Source organism: Mytilus edulis, chromosome 14 (genome assembly GCF_963676685.1).
Source record: "Mytilus edulis chromosome 14, xbMytEdul2.2, whole genome shotgun sequence".
Lineage (NCBI taxonomy): Eukaryota > Metazoa > Mollusca > Bivalvia > Mytilida > Mytilidae > Mytilus > Mytilus edulis.
In genome coordinates this window covers 17,144,780-17,153,078 of record NC_092357.1, presented here as the reverse complement: position 1 = coordinate 17,153,078, position 8,299 = coordinate 17,144,780, and positions in this window count along the sequence as shown.

Sequence of the window (8,299 nt, the reverse complement as noted above, 5' to 3'; positions counted from 1 at the left end):
TTAAACCGTACCTTGTCTGCAGATGGCAAAACCTTTAAAATGTTTGGACAATGCTCGGACTTCCTTGGCTTTTGAAAGAACATTATTCGAGAATCAATGATTAGAATTTTGTGGACTAAATACGCGTCTGATGTATACAGTTGTCATTGTGGTATCTATGATGACATTCTGTAGATGTTAACATGTAATCTAAAAAGAACTTTTGTATGTAATACCTTTAACGTTTAATTCAACAAATTTATCGTAGGCTTTAATTTTAATGCTGTATTTTCCACTGTCTTCAAGCCTTGTGTTTAATATAGTAAGTGTATGCACACGTCCTTGTAATCTAGATATGTGTCTTCTCTCAGTGGATTCAAATATCTCTTTTTTATTATAAAACCATTGTACAGGAACGTTTTCTTCTTCTGTTTCAAACTCAAATTTTGTATCTAAACCTTCCATAATTGTTACGTCAACCAGTGGTCGTCTAAACATATCTTTTTAAAAAATGAATAGAAACTACTAAAGTAAAGATGCTGATTTTACATGCAAAAACAAGTCTTAACAATTTACCAAACAAAAACCAAAATAAATACACAAATCATGATAACATTGGACATAGGAAATAATGTTTTAAAAAAAACATATTGGACTCTCTGAAGTGATAGACTATTTTCATATTTTGGACTGACATTATACAGTTTTAAATGTAGGTTCAAAGAAACTAAACATTAGAATATTGATCGGTATGCCGGTGTTTGTGCCATATTTAAAAACACTAGCATTGAATTTAATTGAGCCATAATGATACATGATATGACAAACAAAGAAGAAAATTATGATAATGGTGAAAATAAAACAGTCTCTTCAAATTTGTCATGGATAGGTTATACTAACATTCAAAGTATGTGTTTGACGTGTAGTGTCTATCCGTCATTAGGAATGTTAGGTCCTCAATTCTCTTCAAATACGTATTTTATTTGGCCATTTTAATTTTTTTTATTTGGGCGTTTAGTTTTTTGTAGACGAAACGCGAGTCTAGGTATATTTAAAATGCTTATCCTTGTATCTATGATGAGTTTATCTGTTTGTATAAAATTACCTTTCACAATAACTGGAACTTCCATTTGCACATTTCCAGCTTTAACGTAATATTTTCCAGAATCCATAATGGTTGCCTTTTTAATTGTTAACATATGCTGGGTTTTGTTTGTGTTTATCAACATATTCTCACACTCATGTACTTGTTCGTTCTCTTTGTACCATTGGACTACAATGTTATCTGTATACACTGAACACATCAATTCAAGTTTGTTACCTTCGAAACAAATTTGTGGATCAATCTTTGAGGTAAACATAGCTGTGGAAAAACAAACAATTATTTTAAATGTTGCAATGTATTATTTTTATAATATAATAAATAATAAACTTGTCACCTGAGCAACAACGGTGATATTTTTTATGTACGTCATGTTATGTCTTCATTTTTATTGCCATTTCATAGACTTAGCTTTTATAAATCAAATATTCAGATTTCTTGATCTTAACATATTATTCAAAGTTAACGTGAAACTTCATATTCTAGAGGTTGTGTGAATCAGATGTAGATATTTAAAAAACTATTCAAAATATCGTTTAGAGTACATACAATTTAAGACTCTTTCGTCTGGTAATTGTATCAAGACATTTTACTTGTCTACGCTGAACATAAGTATTCCACATTCTTACTTAGAGACAAATAGATAGAGTTGGTCCTACTTTGATTCATGGAATAATGCCCTACGCATATACAATTTTCTTGTTAAATAGGGGATGAATCGGACTTAAAATTTCACAACGGTGTGCCAAATACGGCTAAAATAATTTATTCCTGGGATAAAAAAAAAGTCCTAGGTGTTTCGAATAATTCATACTTTTGCAAGCTGTCAACTTAGAAAAATGACCATATAATTGATATTCATGTCAACACTAGAATGCTGACTACTGGGCTGGTGATACACTCGGGGACGAAACGTCCACCAGCCCAGTAGCTTTGATTTGGTGGTGTAAATAGTTATGAAATGCAGTATGCATATAATTTAATACGCCACACTCACGTTTCGTCTACATAAGATTAATCATGGACGCTAAGATCAGAATAGTTAGAAAGCCAAATAAGTATACAGTTGACGAGCATTAACATTCCAAAAAGATTTGCCAATTCAAACGAATTTATCATGTTTTTTTGCATTACGATTTCGCGAAATTAAGTACACGCTTAAAAAGTACATACATTAAACCGTACCTTGTCTGCAGATGGCAAAACCTTTAAAATGTTTGGACAATGCTCGGACTTCCTTGGCTTTTGAAAGAACATTATTCGAGAATCAATGATTAGAATTTTGTGGACTAAATACGCGTCTGATGTATACAGTTGTCATTGTGGTATCTATGATGACATTCTGTAGATGTTAACATGTAATCTAAAAAGAACTTTTGTATGTAATACCTTTAACGTTTAATTCAACAAATTTATCGTAGGCTTTAATTTTAATGCTGTATTTTCCACTGTCTTCAAGCCTTGTGTTTAATATAGTAAGTGTATGCACACGTCCTTGTAATCTAAATATGTGTCTTCTCTCAGTGGATTCAAATATCTCTTTTTTATTATAAAACCATTGTACAGGAACGTTTTCTTCTTCTGTTTCAAACTCAAATTTTGTATCTAAACCTTCCATAATTGTTACGTCAACCAGTGGTCGTCTAAACATATCTTTTTAAAAAATGAATAGAAACTACTAAAGTAAAGATGCTGATTTTACATGCAAAAACAAGTCTTAACAATTTACCAAACAAAAACCAAAATAAATACACAAATCATGATAACATTGGACATAGGAAATAATGTTTTAAAAAAAACATATTGGACTCTCTGAAGTGATAGACTATTTTCATATTTTGGACTGACATTATACAGTTTTAAATGTAGGTTCAAAGAAACTAAACATTAGAATATTGATCGGTATGCCGGTGTTTGTGCCATATTTAAAAACACTAGCATTGAATTTAATTGAGCCATAATGATACATGATATGACAAACAAAGAAGAAAATTATGATAATGGTGAAAATAAAACAGTCTCTTCAAATTTGTCATGGATAGGTTATACTAACATTCAAAGTATGTGTTTGACGTGTAGTGTCTATCCGTCATTAGGAATGTTAGGTCCTCAATTCTCTTCAAATACGTATTTTATTTGGCCATTTTAATTTTTTTTATTTGGGCGTTTAGTTTTTTGTAGACGAAACGCGAGTCTAGGTATATTTAAAATGCTTATCCTTGTATCTATGATGAGTTTATCTGTTTGTATAAAATTACCTTTCACAATAACTGGAACTTCCATTTGCACATTTCCAGCTTTAACGTAATATTTTCCAGAATCCATAATGGTTGCCTTTTTAATTGTTAACATATGCTGGGTTTTGTTTGTGTTTATCAACATATTCTCACACTCATGTACTTGTTCGTTCTCTTTGTACCATTGGACTACAATGTTATCTGTATACACTGAACACATCAATTCAAGTTTGTTACCTTCGAAACAAATTTGTGGATCAATCTTTGAGGTAAACATAGCTGTGGAAAAACAAACAATTATTTTAAATGTTGCAATGTATTATTTTTATAATATAATAAATAATAAACTTGTCACCTGAGCAACAACGGTGATATTTTTTATGTACGTCATGTTATGTCTTCATTTTTATTGCCATTTCATAGACTTAGCTTTTATAAATCAAATATTCAGATTTCTTGATCTTAACATATTATTCAAAGTTAACGTGAAACTTCATATTCTAGAGGTTGTGTGAATCAGATGTAGATATTTAAAAAACTATTCAAAATATCGTTTAGAGTACATACAATTTAAGACTCTTTCGTCTGGTAATTGTATCAAGACATTTTACTTGTCTACGCTGAACATAAGTATTCCACATTCTTACTTAGAGACAAATAGATAGAGTTGGTCCTACTTTGATTCATGGAATAATGCCCTACGCATATACAAGTTTCTTGTTAAAGAGGGGATGAATCGGACTTTGTACAAAATCAATCTGATTCAAAAAGAAATTTCTCTGAAACTAATATCATCAAGATTATTGATTTCTCAATTGACAACATATTTGTTACGTTAGGAGGACGTGTGATTCAACAAACATTCGGTTTTCCTATAGTAATCATTTATGTTCCTCTTCTTGGCGACTTGTTCCTTTTTTCATATGAAGCTTACTTCATACAGGAACTTCTAAGGAAGAATGAAAAGAGGTTAGCAGTATCCTTAAACTTGAATTTCAGCTAAATAGATGATGTTTTCTCATTAGATAATTCACAATTTGGTGACTATTATGAACACATCTGTCCTTTCGAACTAGAGATAAAGGATACAACATATACAGTTGAGTCTGCCTCATGTCTTGACTGATGTTTAGAAAATAACAATGATGGTCATTTGAAACAAAAGTTTACGATAAAAAAGAGATTACAGCTTTCCATCTGTCGTTTTCTCTGTAGTTAAAGAAACAAGATGTAAAACTCGTAGATCGAAAATAATCTGACATCGCCATGGCTTAAAAAGAAAAAGACAAACAGACAAATAATAGAAAGATGCCATCAGCGCCTGCACACGAATCACATCTCTTCCTTTTGATACAATATTTCAGACCTTGTATAACCTATCAAGAGTTACTTTATTGACAATTGCTGCTCACAAGGAAGTTGTTAAATCATAATCTCCATGTGAATAAGTTGAAATCGCCATTTGGGAAGACAGTGATAAAATATCCGTTTCACAAATGACAACGGAAATGTTTCATTTGTCATAACTACAATCCCGTCCCAATTTTCCCCGAATGTGACCCACAGATTAAGACTTTTCAACGGGTTTGTAGTTACAAGAGCAGCCCGACACCTGCCACGTGTCGATCGGGATGTGCTTACCTTTTCGGAACACCTGATATCCAATCCCCGATTTTGGTGAGGTTTGTGTTGCTCAGTCTTTATTTTTTTTTATATTGTATTAAATGAGTTGTTGCTTTTCAGTGTATTCTATTCGTATTCAGCCATGGCGATATCCGTTTATTTTCGACGTATGAGTTTAAATGTCCCATTTGTATTATCGCCTCTCTTTTGTCTTGTAAATAGAAGGGACTATAAACAATCATTATATAAAATGATCTTGGCGTACACATGGGAAAAGCAATGGATCAAAAGTGGTAACTAGAAGAATCATCATATGACGAAAAGTATACCTTCCTTTTCATGAATGTGACCTACTGAATAAGACTTTTTACCGGATGTGTTATAACATGAGCAACATGACGGGTGCCACATGTGGAGCAGGAGCTGCCTACCCTTCCGGAGCAGCTGAGATCACCCCCAATTTATGGTTTGGTTCGTGTTGCTTTTTTTTAGTCTTCTATGTTGTGGCATGTTACTATCGTTTGTCTGTTTGTCTTTTCATCTTTACCCATGGCGTTGTCAGTTTATTTTCGATTTATGAGTTTGGCTGTCCCTCTGATATCTTTCACCACTCTTTTAATTCAGTCGTGCAAACACCGGCCTCGCCTGTTTCTCAAGGTTTCAATTTTGTAAATATAGCCAAAGCAATTTCCCATAGGAACTCCCTTTGCGGCTTAAACTGTGACACTTTCACTATGAAGTTTCGTTAAAAATTATATCCCAGAACGGAAAGTTGATATGCTACTTTTATTTTATTCAAAGGTTAAAATCAGCGACATATTTTCAACATTCATATGGTCTGAACTTCGAAGAGTTATTATTAAAAATTAAAATACTATATAACTCTTACCGCCACTCTTGGACCTCCTAAGAATTAAATTGTAGGCGCTACCATATTTTTCTATACAGGTAGCATTCTAATGTGATGTCTATATGAGATGAAACACATCGATCATATCTGGGAACCAGTACGTTAACAAATTAACATATATATGCATATTATATATTTCACCAGAGAACGTGGTTTGAGAAAGAGCTGTATTTACAAAGTGCAACCTTGAGTATTGAGGTGTTACATTTTCAAACCAAGTTTATTGTTCAATTGTTTGGAATAAACAAAATGCGATTGAGCTAATTAGATTACTATGAAACAATTCGATAAAGGTGATGCAAACGTATAAAAGCATATACCTAATTTAAACCGATGAGGTAAGAATTGCAATCACTTTATGATTGGCTGTCTGTTCCCGACACCGTGTGACATTAAACCAAAGCACGAAAAAGTTTAGACAAGTTAAAATGTTTAAAGAGTGAGAACAAACAATTACAGTTTTGTGAGTTAGATATAAGCTTTCTTTAAGATCTTTCATGACGGTCTATGCATATTCATTCAATTCTATACAGTAACTTTTGGTATCGTGCTTTTCGTCACCATGATAGTAATTAAATGCAGTTCAAAACGCTAGATTTTTCAATGGATCACACTTTTAAATCGAAGTCTGATGCACATGAGACTGTACATTTTGTAACGTTATGAATATAAATTTTAACTTCAGGAATACAAAAGACATATATAACATACGTTTTATATTCATTTTTATCTGGTTACTTGTCGTTTCTTCCACTATTAAACAGTATGTTCCTGCATCACTTGGAGCAACATAAGTGAACTCCAATATTTTGGAGCGACCAACTATACTTTTTTTAATATTTGTTGTCTCTGGAATGAATTGATTGTCTTTCAAAAATGAAAATGGAAATCTGTTGGTCGACAATTTGTATTTCAATCTAGTAGTTTGTCCCTCTATTAGCTCGATATCACTTAGGGGCTGGTAGATAAAGTAAACTGAAATGAAATGAAATAAACTGAACAAAACAGAGATATACAAAACAACATTTTAAGTATGGAATACGTGACATAAACTCTTTGACAGACCAATAAAAGGACATATATCCGTCAAAATATAATCTAATATATGTTTAAACGTTTTGTCGTATATTTTCTGTCTTGTTTACAAACATTGATATGTGACTTTTATCAAATATCATTAATATATTTAGCAGAAATAATCATTTGTTTATCATTCTATTGTGCATTCCATCGAAACCAATGCAATGTTGTGTTTGTGATTTTTGTATCATTGATATTTTTTGTTTGTGTCGCTCAATCTGAACTTTAGAATACTTTTCTAATTACCAAAATAAACCATTATATAAAACTGTGTATTGTATCCGTTTTGAGCTAGTTGCAATTTCATAACAAATATTTATTTTTTATTAAACAACTCAACTTTTAATACAACGAAATCAATCCGCAAAACAAAGCACTTCATATTAAAGGGAAGAGTCAACCAATTCTGTGTGTGCTATATATAGATATATATATATATACTTCCTTCAAGTATTTCGTGTAGAACTTTCTAAAGGAATGGCCATTATACATTTTGAAAGTCTATCACAACAATTGAAACATGGTTTTACAATTGTCCAGTAAAATATAAATGTTTATGTCTGTTAATATAATTGTCAATGTTAGCCTAACAAAATTCATCACAGATACTAGGCTTAAAAAGATATAGATTATCCAGTATGATCAAATACTAGACCTGTGATATGAAGTTCAAATCGATTCTTACCTTCTCGATAGTACCTATCGAACGATTCAATTGAGAGAAATACCATACAAAAGAAAAAAATCGATCCTGTAAAGAAAACAGATACTTTATAAAAAGTGTGCAGTGGATAAAAGAACTTGCTAAAATTCATAAAATATTGCATGTAATAGTTTTCATTGGAAATCGGATATATAATGGAAAAAAATGTATAGCTTCGTTTATATAAACATTATGTTGACTAATAGGATATTTTTGTTTATATAACTGCGAATCAAAACCGTACGAACAATAATTACAGTCAAATGAAAATGAGTCATCCCATTCCGATATGAGGTATGCTTCGGAATCTAGTTTGTTAATTGGTTGGTATTCCTTTTCATCCCTAAGAAGAAAATTAAAAAAGTAAATGTAAAATTTCATACAACGAACCTTAGACACGTTTTAATCACAATCATGCAGAAATGATTGCAATTTTTTTCTATGGTATGGGAGGTAATTCTCATAATATGTCGTAATCACAACTTTCAAATAATCATCCCACTATTTGATGAAATCCAAATAAGTTGCAAATGAAGCAAATATAGAAATGATTGCCTTATTGTAAATTGTAATAATAACCCTTTACTTTGTCGTAAACATGGAATTGAATGGGTCCCTCAAAGACGTTTATAAAAAACTATTTCATTCACAATTGAAAACAAAAA